This window comes from Terrapene carolina, unplaced genomic scaffold (assembly GCF_002925995.2).
Source record: "Terrapene carolina triunguis isolate 2854851 unplaced genomic scaffold, T_m_triunguis-2.0 Scaffold198, whole genome shotgun sequence".
Lineage (NCBI taxonomy): Eukaryota > Metazoa > Chordata > Testudines > Emydidae > Terrapene > Terrapene triunguis.
The window spans coordinates 4,238,581-4,260,597 of record NW_020664549.1 but is presented as its reverse complement, the minus strand read 5'-3'; the positions used below and the strand labels follow the sequence as shown (position 1 = coordinate 4,260,597).

The window sequence follows — 22,017 nt, the reverse complement described above, 5'->3', positions numbered from 1 at the left end:
CTAGAGGCAATAATACGTAACGCTTGTATAGCACGTTTCATCTGCAGATCTCAAAGTGCTTTACAAAGGAGGTCAGTATCCTTAGCCCCATTTTATAGATGAGGGAAACTGAGGCACAGACTAGCACAATGACTTGCCTAAGGTCACCCCGCAGGCCCATGGTAGAGTTGGGAATAGAACCCAGGTCTCCTGAGTCCCACTCCAGTGCTCTAGCCAATCACAGCTCCCCAGTGGGGAAAGCAGAGGTGAGCCAACTGAGGTAGAAGGGGGTGGGGGGAATTGTGTCTCAATGTGACCTGAGACACTTCTCCCATTGGAGGGGGCTGCAGGAATAAGGTGTGAAGATGGGGGAAAGAAATGAAGAGGGCAGTGAGGACAGAGGACTGAGAGGAGTGTAGAGGGAGAAAAGGGGGGTATAAGGGGAAGCACAATTGAATGTGATGACAAGGACCCTGGACTCCATCCCTAGGGAAGGACAGCACTGCCTGGAAGGCCATTAGATGACAGGGTGCAGAGAGCTCCTTCTGCACTCCGCTCCATTGTGTTCCATCCAAACAGTGTCTCGCTCACCCTTCCCACGCTCTGGGGAAAGGGGAGGAGCACCAGGCTTCACGAGCAAACGTTTCCATTGCCAGGGAACACTTTGTCCTGGGCGCTCCTTTAGCTAAATGCTGGCTGGGCCGTGCCCGTGCCCTGCCCAAGAGTAACGTGCACCCTAGACGGGGAGGGAGATACCTGTGCATTCAGCAGCTTTCATCCCACAGCACTTTACAAGCATTCCATCTACAGGAATCACTTCGCCCACCGTTAAAGTGCAGCCACCTCTGGGGTACGACATGGCCGCTGTTTAACAAGGCGCCGCAATGCTGCATGCCATTTTAGGAGAGAGAGTGAAGAAGGCTCCCATAGGCAGTTGAAACTGCACATAAGCTAGTCTGATTCATTCTTCCGTCTCCTCGGTGGTGCCACAACAGGCTGCTGCTCTGAGCACACAGTGATGGTTATGTTTCCACCCTTCGGGGGGTTAGGCCGCACCCCCAGACTCCCAGCTATCATCCCGTATTTTCTTGCAGCATCCTTCAAGACGTGTGTGGGGAGTGTTTCTTTCCCACTTGCTCCCCTCGTGTACTAGGCAAACAGCAACATCCCACAGCTGAGCACCTCTTACAAGGTGCTGAAGCCAATGGTAGCTGAAGCCTGATGTGCACCAACCCTGAGGCACTCAGTACCAGGCAGGATCAGTCCCAAAATTAGCCCTGGAAATGGGCTGTCCATGACTCCCTAAAACCCCAAGTGTGTGAAGAGTCTTGATTTTTCCCCCTGATTCTTTTAATTAGTTAATTAAAATCTTCCCCTAAATTATTTATGGGACTTTTAAAAATTGTTAGTTTTAAATCCTTTGAAAGCAGATCCTTGGGCACCAAAAGGTTGAGCCCCATTGGCTCAGAGGATTCACTTCTGGAGGCAGGAGGGATAGCTCAGTGGTTTGAGCATTGGCCTGCTAAACCCAAGGTTGTGAGTTCAATCCTTGAGGGGGCCATTTAGGATACTGGGGTAAAAATCTGTCTGGGGATTGGTCCTGCTTTGAGTAGAGTGTTGGACTAGATGGCCTCCTGAGGTGCCTTCCAACCCTGATATTCTATGAGGCCATAGCCGGCAGCTACCACCAGATCATACCACTGATGCCATGTGCTTCAGAAAGAGAGCCAGCCCCAGTCATTGCACTTAGTACTGTTCATCTGCAACATGCTTTACACACATTGTTTAATGCACACATCCTGTAGGAAGGGAGGTATTCTAGCCTCACTGGAGCAGACATGAAGGGGGTAAGCACTTAATTTTTTCCACTGAGTACCCAGAGTTGGTGCTGGGGAAAAGGATTCTGGGAAATGTTTCCCAGTTTCCAAGCTGTCTCAAAATGGGCTGATTTTCCATTTTTTATTATATTTGTTACTGGTTTTATTTATTGAAATGACCTTGGAAATGTTTTGTTTACTGAAAGTCCGGTTCTCAGTAAGAGAACATGGTTTGTGATAAACTAAAGCTTTTGACTGAAATGCATCATAAAACAATGTAAACCAATGTCTGACAGAGCTCAGGGTGAGCCCTAACTGGTAGGGCAGGGGGAAGGCAGATTATTTTACATTTGCCATTGTAGGGCGATTACCCCTTTGTCTGAAGTTGGAGAGCGAAGACTGGGATAGGTTGACCTTGGTTCTGATCCAATCTGGCAATTCCTATTTCCGAGCATGGAAAATGTATAAAAAATGGGAAATTTGGATATCAACACTTTTTTGCAGAAAGTTTCTGTTTTGAATAAAAGGCTATTTTTTGACCCAAAGAAGTCCAGAGCCAAAATATAATTCTGGTCCTACCATCAGCCTTCATCTGGACCCACAGGTGCCCAGCGCTTCCAAAAGTCGGGCCCTCAGCGCTACATTTTCAAAAAGGCCCATCACCCACAATTGGGGCCAGATTTTCAGAAGTGGGTCCGTGATGGATATTAAGCTAAATCTGGCCCTGATTCGGGAGTCTAAAGGATCTCAGAAGGGGCTGACTCCCACTCCTGTGGTACAGGCCACTAGCCTATGTTTCTCTCTGTCTCTGCAACACCCACGCGCCATAGCCCAGATGCTGATGGTCCCTCACAGCTCTTACAACTGGGGTGGTGCCCTTTTCCCACTCATTGTAATGGAAGAGGATTGGGACAAAACAAATGCCCTACCAGGAACCTAAAGGAGGGCAGAACTGACACCTACAGCTGTGTGGCAACTGGATTTTCTGATTCGCAGGAAAATCTGCAATTTTGAAAAATGTTCCACTCTAAACCAGACTGAAAACAGCAAAAAAAAAAATGAATTTTCCTGTGAAATGAAATTCTGACAAAATTTGTTTCAGGTCGATCGAACGGTTTCATTTTAGATGAGACCAAACCAGTGCATTCCAGTTTTGACCTTTGAAAATGTTTTCAGATGTCTGTCTTATTACAAAAAAAACCAATCAATTTCATGTCAGAGAGTTGTTTCAAATGGAACAAATCGGCACATGTGGTTCCGAAAAGGGACGTTATCAAAGTGCTTTGCTTGTGGGGGGTTTTTTTTTTTCAAAACAAAATGTTGTGGAAATTGACACATTTTTCTAAAAATTTTGATTTGACGCAAATGGCATTTTTTTTATTGAAAAAATGTTTTGATGAAATATTTCTCACCAGCTCCACGGAGCCCCCCACCACCCCATGAGCCCCAGCACTGCGAATACAGCCAATGGGGCATTCAGCCTGGCTTTCTGTTCAATGGATCAGCTGGTGGCTGGATATTTGTTCCTCTCCCCGGAGATTCTCTTCTCTCTCTCCTTCCTTTCCCCTGTGTGGGGGATAAAGGAGATTCAGGGATAATGCTGATGAATGCTGGAGGTGGGGAAATAGATTGGCTGCAGGGATAATAAAGAGCAGGCTTGGAGAGTGGAGAATTTGGGTACAAGGAGCAATAGTTTGATAGAGTAACCAGTTCTCACTTTTTATATCTCTGGCCCTTACTGGCCACTGACAAAGGGTTCGCTGCCATGTAACAGCAACTCTTATCAAGCCTGACAAACTCACTACACCTAACACGGTGCTGCCACGGCATTTATCGATATAGAGTGTCATGTGAAGTATCAAATGAAAGCTGATATCATTAATATCACTGCATGATGTATGGCTGGCTGGTGTGTAAAGCGGTACCTACGTGTGCTGGTAATGTATTCCTCAAATATGCTTTGGAGGCTGGGTTGATAAACAAGTTTGTCCTAGACAAAGGCATGTTGCTTTACCTGTCTGCCTTGGAACCAGTTGTTGATCAAATATTGTGAAACCAGCACAAAGGACAATTCGTTTGCATTTTAAGTCAACAGAAGAGCAAGTTATCAGCCTGGCCATCAACTTCCTGAAGCACAAACAGCAGGGGAGAAAAACTTGATCTGGGGATACACTTTAAAAGAACACCCCTCAAAGATTTACTGGGTCAGAAAAGGGGAGAACACCCCTTTGTGATCCATCAGTGGGGGGAAAGAAAGGCCAACCCTCTGTGTGTCCCTGAACATGTGGGTGGCTGATGCTAAAAGGTTGGTTTAGGTAAGAAACTTATTGTAGACCAGGTTTGTAACCTGCTGAGTTCGGTTTTAGTTGCTAGAAGGCGTGATTATACTTTTGTTTTATTTGTGACCATTTTCTGTTTTATTATCTCTGCGTAGTATCACTTAAAGCTCTGTTAGCTATTGATAAATGTATGCTTGTTTTATTATAAATCCATCTCAGTGCTGTTACATTAAAAGGAGGTGTGCATCCACCGCTGGGCCAGCAGACTGGTGTGACAGCAGACTTGGTAACTGCTGTGAGTGTCCAGTGTCAGGGGCTGGATACTACAGAGGAACGCTCTCCTAGGGGGTTCAGGAACTGGGGGCATCAAGGATTCCCTGCAAGCCAAGGAAAGGACTGGCAGAGTCCTGAGGACTTTGTTGGGCTGGCTAACAGACTGGAGTGTCAGGGAGCTGACTCAAAGTTTAGCACCAGGAAATCTCTCTCTTCCTGAGATGGGGGGGTAATAAGGTAATTTAGAGTTCGGGGGCCCCCAAGATGGCATCACAGGGCCAGATCCACAAAGGGTATTAAGGTCTCTAGCTTCCATTGAAATCAATGGAAGTTAGGAGCCTAAATACCTTTATGGATCTGGGCCTCTGGACCTTACTTTCCCTGTCTATAAAATGGGGATGATAATCCTTTCTCTCAACCTTTGTCCGTCTTGCCCATTTAGATTGTAAACTCTTGGGACAGGGACTGTCTCTTGCTATGTGTATGTGTCTAAGAGATCTGGGTTCAGTTCCTGGTTCTGCCACAGACTCCCTGTAGGACACTGGGCAATCACTTTGTGCCTCAGTTTTCCCCCTCTGTAAAATGGGGATAATAATCCTTCCTTTCTCTCATCCTTTGTCTATTTTGGTGATAATCTCTGGGAGACAGGAACTGCGTGTTCCCATGCAGGTTTGTGCAGGGCTTAGCACAGCATGGCGCAGATATCCGTCTAGGTGCAACCTCAAGAGAAATAATTATTATTAATAAAACAATAATAATAATGGACCAGCTGGGGAGAGAAATGAAACCACCGTGCAGCCTGACCCCTTCAAATTTATTCAGATGCTGTCCCTATTCAGCATGATCCAACCTGCCGGATCCCTCACACATAAAAAGAAGAGATCAGTTTCCTTTCCTTTAATTTCAAAAGCCTCCCCATCACCTCTTCATCCCCATGTGGCGCCTTCCTCTTCCCTCCTCCAGGAGCGGTGGGGTTGGAAATGAGCTGCACCTGCTTTAGATGGATTATGGTAGAAGTGGAAGTAACTCTCTCTCTCTCTCTTCCAGCCCTCCCCTCCCAGATCTCAAGTCACATCTCCAGTGCAGACACAGCCCCACTGATTAGAGCCCGCTCTCCCCATGTGAATGGGACAGAGAGAGAGGAGGGCGCACCCTGACCCCCCCACCCTACCCTGAGCAGAGGAAGAAGAGGAGCAGGGGTGGGGGGAGGAGAGCAGAGGGAGACCCCCAAGAATCACCCAGCAAAGGGGGAGCAGGCAGCAAGCCCGGGCAGTGCGCTCATGCATGACCGGGTCTAGTGGCTCTCCCCGAGACGGCGAACTTTGGGGACCCCCCGCCCCGGAACTGGAGAAGTTTCTCACCGCCCCCCACCCCCAGCGGAGATCTGGCCCAGGAGAAGCAGCCGCTACCCATGCCCCAAGCGGGGGGTTGAAGTTGAGCCTTGATTCCAGACGCTGTCGAGCCAAACAGGTTGGTGGGTTTGTGTGTGGCGGCGGTTGTTGTGTTTAATTTGTGTGTCGCTTTACGTTGATTGAACTCTCCATGTGGGTGAGTTTCAGTCCCCAGGTCCCCCCGGGCACACTTGCAGAGGCAGCCTGTTTACACCGTGACTCGGATTCCCTGCCCCCTTTCAGTATTTTCAGCCACTAACCCCAGAAAGTTGCTAAACAGGCTGAACAGCTGTTTTCTTTCTTTCCTCCTTTCTTCTTTGCAGAGGCCGGGTTTAAAACAAAAAAAAAAAAAAACAGGTGGGGGGTGGAGAGAGCTGCTCGCTTGGTGGGTGCCCCAGTTCCCTTTTTGTAAAGGGGGGGAATTGCAAAGACTTTAAAAAAATATTTCCCCCCCTCGCTTTGTTGTTTCGAATTGGGCAACCTGCTCGTCTGAACTGTCTCTGGAGTAGCAAGCCCCAGGAATCGCCTTGCATTCAGTTTGGCTTCGCCACCCGCAGGACTTTTAGGGGTCTGTTCTTAGTTTCCCTTTGGGGAGGGGGAAAGAAGGGGGTCGAGGTTAAGGGACTTGTAGCCAGTTTCCCACACCCCCTCCCCCGGCACCCCTATCGATCGCTTGGCGTGTTTGGTCCCAGGGATCGCAAGTTGCATCGAAGAGCTTTCAGACAAAGAGAAGGCTCTGGGAGAAGCAACTTTTCAGCTGAAACTTTGCATGGAAGTGGCGTGAAATGCCAGAGATTTGGGGAACAGAGGATTTTTTTGGGGTGTGTGTGTATGAATTGTTTATATTGGGGGAGAAGGGAATGAAATCCAGAGGTGGGGGAACTGGGAAAGCCTGTACATGCCTGGAAGGGGGGGGGAGGGAGAGTTGGAGAATACAGTATTGATTTGCCTTATTTTGTGTGTGTTTATTTCTTTTGGGTGCCTGGAGGGGGGTTAGAAGAGACTGCTCCTGGGGGTTGTGTCGATCAATCAGCCCTGGGTGTGTGGCATGGGCATTGGGGGGCTGTGAATCCCACAATTTGCTCTGATTGACAGGATGGACAGATTCAAAGTTATTCACATTTATGGGGCTCTTAGTAGAAAGTGTGTCGGGGGGGGCACATAATGTGGGGACAGCTGTATTTCTGCCTACCTCTCTCTCAACCCCACAAAGCGACTTTCCCTGGGAGGCCTGTGGAGATGAACAGGAAACTTCCAACAAGAAAACCTGCTCTCTGGCAGTGTCTTTCCTGTTGGATTCTAGACTCCAAGGAAACTTTTGCTGACAATATTTTTTTCTTTCTCTTCAGTCCCAGAACCTGCTTTGCTCTGTTATTTTTAATGCTTGCCAAGGGAGTGGGGGAACATCTTTAGCAATTAAGAAATTGCTTTCACTTTCCTTAATTAATTAATGTTTTTTTAAAATTTAACCTTGAGAAATAGGTGTTTCAATTAGCCGTCTTTCTGCTAGGGGAAGTAATGCAGAATAACCTAAATAGCTATTGTAGTTCAGTATCCTTTGCGGGGACATGTTGCATTTGGTCTTCCTTTGTTGGTACCTGTCTCTTTATTTCCCCCATAGGCCGTTTTATTTTAATGTTGTCTATTGCTGAGTGTTTAAAAAATAATTTCAACATAAAACCTGCTGATCTGGGCTGTGTGATGTGCCAACAAAGTAAACTTCCCCGTTTAGAAATATTGAATCAAATCAAAACAAAACAAGTTTTAAAATCTCTGCAAATTCCCTGAAGAAGCAAACTGAACCCCAACAAACCTTAAACAACCCGCAGAGAAATTGTTCCATCCATGAATACCCTGATTGGTGTGAGATTAAAATTAAAGTATTTAAAATATTTATTTATCTAATAAATAGAGAGCAGGCAAAAATAAGACTAAAAACAAAATATGATTGATATTGATTATTAAAACTTACAGGGCAAGGATTCTAACTCAGCCAACTCTACAGTGAAATTCCACATTGTGATTTGCTTGTGCACATCTGTCCCCTAATGGCACAGTTTGTGAGCCTTTCTATATTTCTTTGTTTTAAAAGTGTGATGAAGGTTTTTGGGGCGGGGAGGAATCCCTAAAACTTTCATACAATGCATGGTAGTCTGTATGAGGGTTGATCAGGTTCACTGTCTAGCAGAACCGCTGTAAACCATCGCTAATAACAATCATTTGGAAAGAGTTTATTATTAAGTAGTAGTCTTCAGGGAGTTCAGAAATCCCAGGCAGAACTTGTTTTAACACTGATGGCTAGTTGGTGAGGGATGTGAGGACAATTCTGATCAGTTGCTTTCATCGGATCCCCAACAGAGCGAATAGCTTCATTTGAAGCAAATTCCCAGTGCAAACCTTGGCAAAATTAATGATTTTTTGCTTCCTTCAAAATTGTCTTCCCCGTCTCGGGCTTCTGTCTGCCCTCTGTATCTCCTCCCCCGCCTTCCCCCACCCCAAAAAAGTTTAGTAAGTGGTTTGTTAGCAGCAGATTACTCTGAATATTTCTTTGGGGGATAGGAAACTGTTTTGAGTTGGCAAGCACATTTCTAAGGTGTGTATGGAGGAGAACAAGTGGAGTGTAATTTCAGTTAACCTTTCCGTTTGGAAATGGCTTTTTTTTTTTTTTAAAGAAAAATGTTTCATTCTTTTTTCTCCCCCTCTCCCTCCTTTTTTAATTCAAATAAAAATGTTAATAGGGGAGAACAGGAATAATTCATGAGTATCTAAAAACTAAACTTAGTTTGCATTGTTACTCAGAGCAATGTTAAAAAAGCACATATATTTAGAGAAAACACACTGTGATTTCTCTATTCCTAATATAGTGCTAAGGAATTAGAGAGGAATTTCAGCACAGATTCCTAGCCAGGATCTGTTGCCGGCTTGAAGTAACTAATCAGCCACATGAGTTTTGCTTTGGAGACTAAAATGTACATACATTTGTCATTTACCACAGTCAGAACCAACTTAACGTCAGATTAAGACCTCACTTTACAATGCTTTTGGAAAGGCTGTGGGGTATACAATAAAAATGTTGTTAGTTTCTCTATTAAAAGGTTGTGTTTTTAACCTAAAGTAGAAGTAGGATTTTTCTAGCGAGTGAAAATTCTTCCTGTGAGTTTAAAAATTTACACAAGAAGTGTGTTATGCTGGAGAACAGGCAGTTTGGTGTCAAATCAATACACGTCTTAGACAGACAGTGTGAGCCTGGCAGTTGTGTATTTGTTAGTGTGTTTCATGCTATACTGATATTGTTGACTAAACATAAGTAAATCTCAGATTTTAATGAAATCAAACTCACCTTTTGATTTATTTTGAGGAAAGTCTGTTTTTAAAATCAGGCTTGCTTATGCAGATGCAAAAATTATTTGTCAAATGTGGCCCCCATTTTTTCCCCCTAAATCAAAACCTTTGAGAGCTCAGGATGGAATACAGTAAACGTAAGGACTACAATTTTATGTGCTGACTGAGTCGGGGAGCATTTGTCAGTTCTGCGAAGCAGTCAGATGGTTCTAATTCCAGGCTTTATTCTTTACTCCTTGTGGAGCGGGGCTTGAAAGAGAAGACTTTCTAAGCCCCCACATTCCCTGTATTTTGAAGTGTTTGGGCTAATATTCTTGAGTTGCTATTTTTTTTATTTAAAAAATCGTTTTCCCCTTCTATCTTTGCTTCTGTGTTGAAAGTGGGATTCTAAAGTGGAGAAGAGAAACCCTCTGGTTAAAACCTGATGCAAATAATTTGTTTTATGCTTTGAACCTATGAGGATACTAAAAGCAAAACCACTTCTATCATATGGGCCCCATTTCAGAAGAGAAAGTTTGACTAGTCTTGGCTGGGGGGAAAATAATCTGATCATCATGGAATATCAAAAATGCACTCAAACTCCATCCAACCTGTCTACTCTGTTAAGTGTCTAGATGGGGGGTGATGGGATGCATCTCTGTGCTTTCCAAGATTCTGCTGCTGGTGTTGAGTGAAAATGTTCCGTTTGCAGCGAGATGCACCCAGTGGTCTGATCTCTCCCAGGCCGGTTGCGTGTGCACTTGTAAAGGAAGCTAGCAATTCCTTCTGCTGGTCCCCAAGCCGATGGCTTCAGCAAAAGCAATAAAAAGGAGTATGCACAATACATCTACTATTCGGAATGTCGTGGCTCAGTGAATCTAAGCAGAAAAGTTGTTTGTTGCGTCTGGGGAGGGGAAAAGAAAGTGAGATGCTAAGGAAAAATGTTTGGGCCGAGTAGATTTTTTTTTATTATTATATTATTCCTGAGTGGATTTACCTGGAGCAGAGGATTTTAAAATAAAATCTATTCAACTTCTTGATTTTCATGGGGAATTAAAATGAACAATTAAAAAAAAATTTAAAAATCCAGCGACGCAACACCAGAGGAATCTGGTGAATTTCTAATTCAGATTCTCCCTTCTGAAAGAAAGGGCAGAGTTTATTTAAAAATCAACGTGATCTATAAAATCAAGTGACACTAAAATATCCACTTCAGGCGCTTTCTCGCTTTCTTTTCTAATAACCAAGCTGGAATCCAAGTGCACTCGGTTGTGAAGTTCTTGCCCAGAGAACCCTAAGAGCTTTTCTTTTCTCATGGTGGAGAGGGGATGCTTTGAATCTGATAAGGTTTGTGTCTCGCTAGGGGGCTGGCTTTGAGTCTTTTTTGGGGGGGGGGGGGGGGGGGGGTTTTTTTTTTTTTTTTTTTTTGTGGGGGGGTGGGAGGGGGAGCAAGGGGGGAATCAGGGGGGGGAAGAGGTACAGCAAAGATTTTCCCTTTGTAGCAACAAGGTGGGGGGGCGAGCACTGTGGAGCGGGAGTCTCCCTCCTATAGAAAGGAGGGATAATGCGTGTCTGTAGCTTTCCCCCCTTCTTCTGCGTTCATTTTTTTTTTCCGGTCTTGTTTTCCGACAGGGAGCAAAATTTTGTAGCCTGGGTCCCGTGTGTTTAGGAAAAGTCTCTTATTTATTTTCAGCTCAAACAGTGACCATTCCCCCCAGCCCTACCCTCTCCTATCTGTATTTCGGTGGAGTTTTAAGATGTTTCTGTCGTTCTCTCCCTGCCCCACAGCCCCTATTTCTAGCTGGCAGGTGTGTTGGAGAGGGCGGGTAGCTAATGAATATGCCCTTTGCAGCAGGGTTAGGCGAGGGCTTCGTGCCAGCCTAGGTTTCTTGCCCTGTGTTAACAAGGCGACTTACTGCCATGTATGTACCTGGTGCTGGTGCTTCAGGGAATTGGAGTCGGATAGGAGACCAGCCTTTGCCTCTGCTTGCGCTTTGGCCTTCAGTTCAGTTCAGAAGGAACTCTTATCTAGGGTGACCAGATGTCCCGTTTTTATAGGGACAGTCCCAATTTTGGGGTCTTTTTCTTATATAGGCACCTATTACCCTCCACCCCCGTCCCGATTTTTCACACTTGCTGTCTGGTCACCCTACTCTTATCTGTTCCCTTTGGGTGACCCTGTATTTTAGTCCCTCTCCCCTCACTAATTTGCTACACCCCAAGTGTCCTTAAGCCATGTTAACAGTCTGTCTCTATCACCTGCTACTTCTTAAAGCGATAACTTGGAAATTCCACTCCTGTTCTCTTTGATTTTTAATCTCTCTCCGTTTGGCACCGTGGCATTGTTAAACAGAACAGGATGCCACCTTTCCCTCACGCCCCAGGAGAACTGGCCACGTGGGAGGTTAAATACACACCTCCAGAGCTGTGTGTTCAAAGGGAAGAGGAGTTCAGTGGTACCCGGAGGAGGGGTGTGGGACTCTGTAGATACACTCAGAGCAGGGAAATGCATACAGCCACTGCAGAAGAGAGAGAATGCTGGTGTATGTGACTTAAAAAACCACCCAAACTCACCCAAAACCACACAAGGGTGATCTGTGTGCTTGCAAAGGCCTCTTAAAAATATTTGAGATGACAGCAACCTCGCAAAATTCGTTGTCATTTTCAGTGACATTCTCCTATATCTATTCATTTTTGTTTTTTTTTCCTCTTACTCTCCATCCCATGCGGGCAGGGGACTGGACTCGATGACCTCTCGAGGTCCCTTCCAGTCCTAGAATCTATGACTCCTACATCAGGTCATTTTGTTCACTCTTTAGAACAAGCTTACCCACCAGGGTGCTGGTTCTTTTGGGGCACCATAAGCAACCCTCTTTGCTCACTGGAGATGGAACTTTTATTTTATAGAAGCGGAGAGAAAAGGTTTGGGGAGTGGCTTGTTTTTCGGGTTGGGAAAAATCCTGTCTGTATCTTTTTCTTAGAGTGAAATTTACACTCCAGAAGAGGAAAGGAGGTAGGGGAATGCAAAGAGTTGTTGATTCTAAAAACTTGTTTGTATTTTTTTTTTTTTAACTGAAAAGAAGACGTGATGATGTAAAATGCAGGGGGGACGGCGGTGAGTCTGGTTTTGTTACATCTCCTTTCCTCTTCTGAATGAAGCCACTTCAGGGGATCAAGCTCCTGGTGCTACTGACCCAGCATAACTTCATAGGGTGCAGCATCTTTCTAATAATCCACACTTCTTCCTCCCTGTCCCCACCCCTATGCTCTAATGAGTCAGACAGCAACAGCGGGGAGGGAGATGATACAATGGTGGAGAAAAAGATAATTTCATCTGAGATCTGGAATGAGATGGAATATAGGGCACAGTTCATCTCCCCCTCCCCCAATTTTGTTTTGTAAAGTTCTTGCTTCCCTGGTTGAAGAGAGATTGTATCTAGGGATAGGATGGCAGTTGTTAAAGGATTGCACGAAAAGTATTGCACTGGGACATAGGTACCACGTAGCTGTGCTCGTATGTAGATAGAGAAACCGTCGAGCCCCGTGTTCATTAGGCAGCCTGCACAGTGGGTCTGACTTCTTAAAATTGTGCCTAAAATCTGCTTTTGCCAGGCTGTGAGTTTATCCGCCCTCTTAACGGAAACTGGTATCCGTGTTTACCCTCGGCTGCAAGTGCCTCCCATGTTTCGTGCCCTGGCAAGTTGGCAGACCGAGATCCTTTCTCTCCGCTCTCCAACGGAAACCCTTCTGGTAGGTCGCAGTTTCTGGGTCCAGAGGAGCAGTAGCCGTTTTTTTTTTAAATTGATTTTCAAGGAGGGGGTTTGCAAAGTGGAAGGAAAATTTTGCTGCTCTGCCGGTTTGTGCTGAAGCCGAGAGCTCTGGTTCCAGTTGTATGGATCCTCTGTGTGTTTGTCATAGTGAAGAGTGGAATAATGCAACTTTTTTCTTCTAATAAGAGGACTTTGAAAAACATAGGCAGCTGTGAAAACACATGAGGGCCTTTTTTTTTTTTTTTTTTTTTTTTTAAAGGTAGTTGGGGAAAAATGCCATTGGGGGGCCTGTTTTGGAGGTAACGTGAAAGCTGTTTATTCTGCCTCCCTGGCAAACCTCACTCATGTGACCTCAGCTGGGTAGAGAGTTGGCATTCTCTGGTGATTAAATTGCTGGACTTTGAGTCGGGACCTGGGTTCTGCCCCTCACTCTGCCTAAACTGATGCGAGAGTTTTGGCAAGTCCTTTCAGCTTGCTTTGCCAGGCAGTATAGTAGGGATAAGGCTGTTGACCCGTCGGTTGAAAGGAACGCTGGAGCTCCAAGGGCGAGGGAAAGTTCCATATTCTCTCCTTCTCTATGTGAATATAAGAATGTGAGGGGCTGGTGTGCATTATGTAGGGGAAGTACATTAGTACTTGTGTAGGTAGGGGAAGTACATTAGTGGACCAGATTCTATTCTCGCGCTATTGAAATCAGCTGTGTTACTCTAGACTTACACTGGGGTCATTTAGAATGAGATTTAGCCCTGGTTCTCAATAATGACTGCGAGTGGGCTGGATTTACACAGTAAATGCATGTGTATATGGATGTTATGTAGGAGGCATGGGGAATGGATTCTGTGCGTGAGGCAGAGAGGTTTGGATGGGTAAAGTGGCCATGTATATAGTACATAGAATCAAGGGTGTACTGGGTTTCAGGACCTGTTTGCATGTGTTACGGCTCACGCGTGCCCCGGGGAACAAAGCAACTTAAGCACACGTGAGGAAATTCCATCCCCACGTTCTCCGCGTGTGTTTTTGTTCAGGCCCCAGCACCTCCGTTCAAACAGGCAGAGGGAGAGGCCAGGTTCTTAAAAATTGTTAAGAAGTAGAGTCCGTAGCATGGATCACCAAGGCACAGGCAGTTCGGGACGAGATGAGCTGCTCCCTTATTGCAGAGAGTGTTGAAATAACGAATTTCAACACCACTCAGGTCGCTTGCAGAATAACTAGATTTATCTAGTGGGATTTAATTGCACTGAGGTTAATCAATACAGAAAGCTCTAGCACTGCACACACCCAGCCCACCATCCAGGGGACCAACCCTGATTGAATGCATACCCCTTTCTCCTGCCCATCCTTCCAACCCCATGCCCCTGTCCAACTCCAAAACCGGTGGGAAGTCATGCAGGGCTAGAATTCTCTAACTGCCCTCCCCAATCGGAACACTGTTTTGGCTCCCCATCCTGGCTGGCTGGTTGGTGGGGGGTTGTGACTTCATGCTGCAGAACCTTCTAGGAATATAAAAGGAGATGTGGCCTTGTGACGAAGGCACTGGAGTGGGATTATGCTTATGAACCATGGGGTCCTGATCATGGGGTGCTACCGTAATGCACAAGTGATGCTCAGTCAGATGGAGTGTTGAGCACAGAACCCCACAAGAATCTAGGCCAACCTTGTACAAGCGTGTTTGGAGCTGAGCAAAGAGTGTATTCAAATTCTGTCTGTCTAGGCATTTTATCTCATGGCCCTCATTTAGTTTTTCTGCCTGCGAGTCGTCAGCAAGCGCAGGGTGACTTTGCTCAGACATACTCATTATTCAGAATCCATTTGCCCAGTGAATTTCCGCAAATCATTCTTAGCCTGTGGCTTGTTTGCAAGTATGTTGAAATTCAAGCTCTGTCGGTGGGTTTCAATTGGACTCGGAGAGTCACGTGGTATTGTCTCTGCTCCCTGATTGGATTAGAGCTGCTCGTGGGGTCGGGTTTCTAGCACGAACGCTCCTGTTTCTTTTTTATTTTTTTATTTTTTTACAAGTTGGTCATTGGCTCTCGGCAAACGTTCCTTGGGTTCCATGAATGTTCCTGCTCGGGGAATGCAGCAATGTTGGCGGAAAGGAGTGCCTGGTGGCTAGACCGTGTCTTTGGAGAGATGGACACGCTGGCTTTGGGCAACCTAAAAGTGGTGGCAACAAGCGGCCATCAGCTGTGTAAATTCGACTGGCTCCTGCTGGAGAGTTTTTCCAGGGCCGGTGAAAGCAGCACATCTCCCCAGTGACATGACCTCTCTCCATCTCCTAGTGGTGGAATGGCAATGTCTGGCTGGACAGAGCTTGACAATCCCACTCCTATGCCCTCTTATTCTACGAACCTGCCCCTGCTGAGGCAGGCCGAGTGGAATGCAGCTCTGCTGCTACACACCGCAAAAGGTCCTGGGCCCTTTACCTCGCAGCGGGTTTCAGGCCTTAGCATGGCCTTTCTCCCACCCACCTGAGTGCCCTGTGCTGGGCGATCTTTGTCCCGGGGCTTTGAAAGAGTTAACGTAGGCATCGGCCTGCAGGAGAGGCCCACCAGGCCTCCCCAGCGGGTGGGCTGACTTGTGGCGAGAAATACCAGGCAGAACAGTTTCTTGTCAAGTGTCAGTGGAGCCGCCGCCTCCTCTGGACCCGGCTCCTGGGGATGGGAGCAGAGGGAAGGGAGACGGGCTGGAGGAGCGCGTGGGAGGTGGCGGGCGCATGAGAGGAGACCCAAGGATGCTGAGGGGCAGGAGAGGAGCGTGGAGTTTTTAAGAACCCATGGCAAACATGCTGGGACGGTCCCAAGCGTTGGTCCCGGCCTGGCCCAGCCCAGCCCAACAGCGGCCTTTCGCCAGGCTCCTGTTTCATCGGGGGGCCCGTCTCCATCCTGGTGTCTTGGTTTCAAAGCTAGGGCCTGCGACGCCTGCTTGCTGGGATAAGGCCCCCTTCCCCTCCAGTTATCTCACATAATCCTGCCTCCACCATAAAACTCCAGCAGCCGTCCAGGCCAAGTCCAGGGAGAGACGCCTGTCTCGGGCTTCTTCTACGTCGGCAAAAGGAAGGGGAAGGCATTTCTCTCCCTAGATTCCTGAACCTTTTTCTTTTTTCTATTCCTAACTGAGCTTCGAAGCTAGCAGGAGCCAGATGGTGGCTTAAAATCCCCCCACCAGCAACAAATAATTTATTGTTGGCGCTCCCACTTTTCCGAAGGCGGCAGCATTGGCAGCCATGGGACCCAACAGGTTGCTCATTTGAGGACAGGGCCCTGGCTTCCTTTCTTCTCCCCCCACCCCCGTTCTTTGCTGGGGGGGGGTGAATCTCGCGGGGGGGGGGGGGGGGGGGGGGGAGAGGCATGATGCGAAGATCTCTGCCCACCAGTCGCTTCTTTTCATTATTCGGAAGAATAAAGCCTCCCAAATGATCCCCCTCTAAGTGGCAAGAAGGTGGTGGGGGAGGGAGCAAGTCCCTGAAACAAGTAGTAATCCATAAAATGAAAGCAAATTAGTCCAGTTTTAAAAAAAAAAAAAAAGCTCAAACTTTTGTGGCTAATGAGGCAGGAAATGTGGATTTTTAAAACACACTGCGCCAAACGCCGCCACAATAAACACTTATCTTGGTGAGATGGGCTCGGGTTGGGGGGAAGCCACAGGCTTTTAAAATTAAGATGCACTCCTTGCCTTTCGTCAACTTGATTTCCAGCGTATTCTCACTTTCCCTTCTCCCCCCTTCTCGCCTTCCCGTGGCCTCTGACAGAAAATAGCTTTCACTTCGGAATGGAGAAACTTTTATTTATTTATTTACTTCCACAAGCAAAAAATCTCTAGTGTGTGTTGTGGTTTTTTTTTTTTTTTTTTTTTTAATGGGCCCAAGGTGGTATATTTCCTCCCACCTGCCCCCTCCCCAGCAAAAGGAACTGATGTTTGGACCCAGCTCCATATATAATCAAAGAAAAATTGATGTGAGATTTTGCTTCTCGATGGAGCCCAGATGTTCGCCATTAATAAATTAAAACCTCCAATATAAACGACTTCTGGTTTAAAAAACAAAAGGCGCATTTGTTTCCTATCATGCTAGTAACTCTGGTTTTGAGGGTTGTGTTCAGTGTTGAGGGGGGTGAGTCGAGGGAGGGGGAGACAGTATTCATCAATGGCTTCTTGGTGTTTGTTTGAGGAGCATTCTGTATTTCCTGTTGCTCTGACTTCATTTCAGCATCTTTTCAGAATCACTGTGCCTCTCTAGAGCCCCCCCACCCCACCCCTTGGTTTATAGTCCTTCAGATTCTCTCCCCGCCCCGGCTTTAAAAATTAGTGGATTGATTGTGGTTGTATTTTTGGAAGCTTCTTGTTTAGGCGATGAGACGGCTCAAGTGGACATGCCTGGCACTCTGATTCACAACACATGAGACTATGGGGACAGGGTCTTTTGAAAACCTTAAGGTAAATAGATAGAAATAGGTGCGAAATGCCCCAGCGGTACTTAGATACTGTGGGCCAAATTCCCTGCTGGTGTAAATTGGGGCTGCTCCATCGATGTCAGTAGAGCTGTGCCCACTTACTCCAGTAGAGTCATAAACAAAAGGAAGTATTTTTTCACACAACGCACAGTCAACCTGTGGAACTCCTTGACAGAGGATGTTGTGAAGGCCAAGACTATAACAGGGTTCAAAAAAGAACTAGGTAAGTTCACAGAGGATAGGTCCATCAATGGCTATTAGCCAGGATGGGCAGGGATGGTGTCCCTAGCCTCTGTTTGCCAGAAGCTGGGAATGGGCGACACGAGATGGATCACTTGATGATTTTCTGTTCGTTCCTTCTGTAGCACCTGGCATTGGCCACTGTTGGACGACAGGATACTGGGCTAGATGGACCTTTGGTCTGACCCAGTCTGGCCATTCCTATGTAGAGAATTTGGTCCATTGATGATGAACATGTTGGAACTGCCTAAGAGATACTGTACTACGTTCCAGCAGAAAACTCGCCACACTGCCAGACGGCTTTTTAAATATCAAACCCAAATATTTATCAACTGCCTGGATGCCCAAATACACTTTACCAAGTCAAATTGCTGATGTGGGGGTGTGGTGGCACGGGGGGAGCTGGGATCCCAACCTGCAGAGCATTTTAGCACTGTTTCAATCTCTGTGACCTTACCCCAGGTTCAGCATGTCAGATGGCTCCGGCTTGGACATCTGAGCTGTCCTTGCTGAATAGGGCACCGGGGGAAGTGCTATGGGTTTGTAATGGGGAGGGAGCTAGTGAATTCCACTTGGAGACCCCCTGCTGGCTCTGATGATCTGCGGGGTCTTGGTCACTTGAAACTGACCCCTTCCGCTGCCGAGTGTGTGGATCTGTTGTCAGAAAGGTAGAGCGTCGCTGTGTGACGGCGGGATGAGACTTGAGGGGTTCAGCTTCTTGGATGTAGAAATAGGGCTCTGCCATCGCGTCCCTGTCTGCCCCCCCCAACATCCCCGTCCGCGTGGAACATGGTGTCTCATCAGTAAGGGGACAGGTTGTTCAGCCCTCTCCTTGTGGACAGGGGTTGAGTGGGGGAAGGAGTCAGGGATGAGGGGACGTCCCACTACATTAAGCATTTCCCCTGCCTTTGGTCTCTTGACAGCATTGCCTATGACTAATTAATACCAAATAAAGAAGAGGCGATTTCCTCTCTTTCTCCCCCGCCCCCCGTCTCCCAGCAGCAAGGGAAGCATGGTCTCCTGTCCATCCCTGGAGGGTCCAGCCAGGCAGAAAGGGCTTGTCAGCACCCTTGTACTCCAGAAGGGGAAACATGCTGCTTTGGAAGAGCTCCTAATCCGAGACTTCTGTTAGCCTTCTGTAGCGAGCCACGGCGGAGGAGGAGAATAGATCCAGGATTAAGGGATTCCCAGTGGGCTGTGATTACACTGACTTGGGAGAGACTCAGACCAGAACCCCAGGTCTAATATAGCCACCCCCCAACATCCTTTCTTCAAGGGAGAGTTCAGGTCCAGCTCCAGACCTCACAGTTCATTCCTGGACCTTACCGTGGGCCCAAACTTCAGAGAGATTTGGGTCTGAACTTGTCCTGGCCCCATCTCTCTCCGCTGCAGGGGCGACGGGGGAGACTGACTCTGAACCCTGCAGTGACCGGACCTGCCTCCCTTTAACTGGACGGACAAGCTGATCTAGTGCAGGTGTTTCTGTAGCTGTGGTATCCAAGCATCGAGAACATTCAAGAGCCTTTCTCCATACTGCCCACTGGGGCAGGAATAGATGATAGAGGATCATTCCTCCTCCTCGCTCAGCATCGTTCTGCTTTGGGACATGGACAGTTTCCCCTATAATGGGGGTTTCCTCTATCCCTAGCATGGGGGGGGGAGGGTGTCCTGCTTTAAGGGCCTGATCCACAACCCACTGAAGTCAATAGGTGTCTTTTCCTCACGGTCAGGGGGCTTTGGATGGGGCCCCTGATGAAACTCTGTTTCGAGTAAGAATGGACCATTGGATCTTAATTTTGACAGCCCCGAAATTAGGGGATGTCTGATCAGCCCCTCCTCAGCTCAAACCCCGCATCATGCCCGTGCGGTTCTCACCGAGGGGGTGGAACCTTCGTTTGAAGGGGGATGAGGCTCAAGCAGCTTCGTTGCAAGTGCCGATTTCCCCCCCGGGTTACAGAGCTGACGGAAAAGATGCTCTGAAAGGCTGGTCTGTTTAGAAAGGCAGTAAGAGAAAGTTTAAGTGAAGTGTGTGTGTGGGGGCGGGGAGCAGGGGGGAATCGTTCAGGGATTGAAGCCAGTTTTGGTGAAACCACGAAGGTCAGCACGATCTGGTCAAGTACTTGCTGTGTGATGTCCGTGGCAGCCTCCCACCCCGAAGCTGGTGGTGGAGACTGTTGGTGCTGCTGAGTTTTTGGCCTCGCAGGCCCGTACCCCTTTTTGAGCGGAATGGGGTGCTGTGGCTCCTGACTGTAGCGGCTTCCAGCGGCCTCTGGGGGCTGGTCTCATGGAATATGGGGGTACTGAGCAAACGACAGAATCTGTGCCTAAAGAAGGGAGAGTCTCTGCTTAGTTCTTTACTATAACGGCCAGATCAGGCTCTGTGAGCGGGACCCCAAGAATTTAAATCTGCAATGTGACTTGCCAAAGTGCGCCCCCCCCTACTCCCTGGAAGGGATTGTAAGTGCAAAGAGAGCAACAACTTTTATTGGGGGGAGGGACAAGGATTCCTTTGTAGCGATGGCAACTGCATTTGCCTGGGCATAAGGTGGACAGAGGTGGCTGCAGCTGGAGGGCAAAGGTGGCAGGTGTGTGTGTGTGGGGGGGGGGGGCTGCGTGTGTATCAGTCTAAATTGTTGATAGGGTAGAAATTCCCTGGCTTTCTCTCTGAACAGCTTTGGTGTCGTCTGTCTTGTTTCGCGATGATTTGAAGTTGGGGGAGGGAGGGCTGTGCGTCTGTCTGTCCATCCCTCCCTCCAGCACAGCAGCCTCTGTGATCTGATCTGGTCCATTTTCCTAGGGATGCCTGTCCTTTCCCCACACACCTTGATCGCGGGGATGGTCTGTCCTCTTCTCCCTGCTCTCTCTCCTCAAAGTTCCCCATCCTGGTCTGTTCAGCCTGGGAAGCAGTGAGGGGAGAGGGACCTTACCCTGGAGTTTTCCTCCCTGGAGCCCTTAAAGACGTTGAGCACCCTCCAATATGTGTGCTCCAGGCTTTCCTGCATCTAAAGCAATCACCAAAGAACATCTGATGCAGCAAAGCTTGTGCTTAAGTGGCCATAAGCCTGCACGGCTTCCAAACCTCTGGGGTGGAACCACCGACCCTGGTAGCTGATTGCCCTCCTTGAGTGCGTGTGCAGAGATGGGATTTGACTTGCCCGGGGCAAGAGGAGACTGGTCCAAGGATGGGCTCACGGACAGGATGCTGTTCTGATGACGTGGTGAACCACACTAGCCCGTGTTCTGCAGGATTCTCTCTCCTGTTGTGGCACGGTCCCTTGCTCAGGTTCATCCTGCAGCTTTTACATGCCCGTAGGCTGGGATTTTGACAAGGACCAGGTGGTCCGGTGCTCAGGCAATGCCAGCCCATCTGTGAGCTCTGGGTGTGGGCAAGGCATCGGAGATGGCAATGCTGATGAGCTGTCTGATTATTTCAGTGCCAGCAGGTGTGCTGGGCTGCCTGATGGAATCAGAAGACCCAGTCCCTACTCTGAAGAGCTGGGATGGGATGCATACTTTTTGAGCAGAGTAATGCCTGGCAGGCCGGATCAGAATAATGCTCCGTTGTGTTCTGTGCCATAGAAGTACGTAGCAGACAGTCCCTGTCTTGAAGAGTTTAGCCCTGGCAAGCGAAGGGAACGCGTGCGAGGGAGGGGATGGGGCGAGGGGGACAAGGGTAACAGCGGCACTGTAACACGGTTGCTTAGTCAAGGCCCGCGTCGTACCCCTTGATGCTTCGCTTGTGCGTTTCGCTTGCTGCTGGTAATTCTTATCCACTGGCATCGGGAAGGAAGTGAATCTTAAGGAGGGAGGAATGGGGTGGGGAGGTGTTGGCGTGGTGGACCTGTGTTGGGGGCATCCTAGGGAAGAGACGTGCTGCATAAGGCCTAGAGATGGTGATGGGAGTGGCAGGCAAGCAGGACGCGGAGACTGGTGCTTTTGAGGTACAGCGGTACCTGCTTTAGACACAGAGACCTCCGCTTTCATGCTAACCTCTTTGATTATTCTTTTCCCCTCCCCCCATCATCACCCACTCTCATTCAGCTGTTTTGTCTGCCTGCTGTGTCCTGACCGTACCAATTCTCTGGGACAAGGGACTGTTGTCTTGATTTGCCTGTATCGCGCCTAGCACCATGGGGCCCTGATCCTTGATTGGGGTTTGTAACGCAAACGATGACTAATCCTCATCTCGGGGAGGAAAGGGTGGAACGGATGTTCTGCGTAAACCCAAATGCCCTTTTCTGCCCCTGACACCCTGGGCGCCGGGAATTGGTGGGCAGTGATGGCAAGTGGAGGCACGATGCAGAGTGTTGCGGCTTGCGAGCCACACATCCTAAATTAATATTTTAGAGAAGGAGCTTTTTTTCCCTCCCCTAAAAGGAGAGCGATTTCCCCTCCCCCCCCCCCCCCCCCCCCCCCCCCCCCCCCCCGGTGCGCTCTGAAATGAGGATGTATCTGTAACGCCACACTGCTGTGGTTCTATCAGTGACGCCACATTAATG

General features: G+C 48.0%; 1 protein-coding gene across 4 annotated transcripts in view; it reads left to right on the top strand.

Moving 5' to 3' along the window:
- Positions 1-5,731: 5,731 nt before the first annotated feature.
- LOC113407097 (forkhead box protein P4-like) overlaps positions 5,732-22,017 on the top strand; it is a 131,324-nt gene continuing 115,038 nt past the window's right edge. For all 4 annotated transcript variants that reach the window (XM_026655139.1, XM_026655138.1, XM_026655137.1 and 1 more), the window contains exon 1: positions 5,732-5,818. The gene's annotated coding sequence lies outside the window, so the exon portion shown is untranslated. The remainder of the gene's footprint in view (positions 5,819-22,017) is intronic.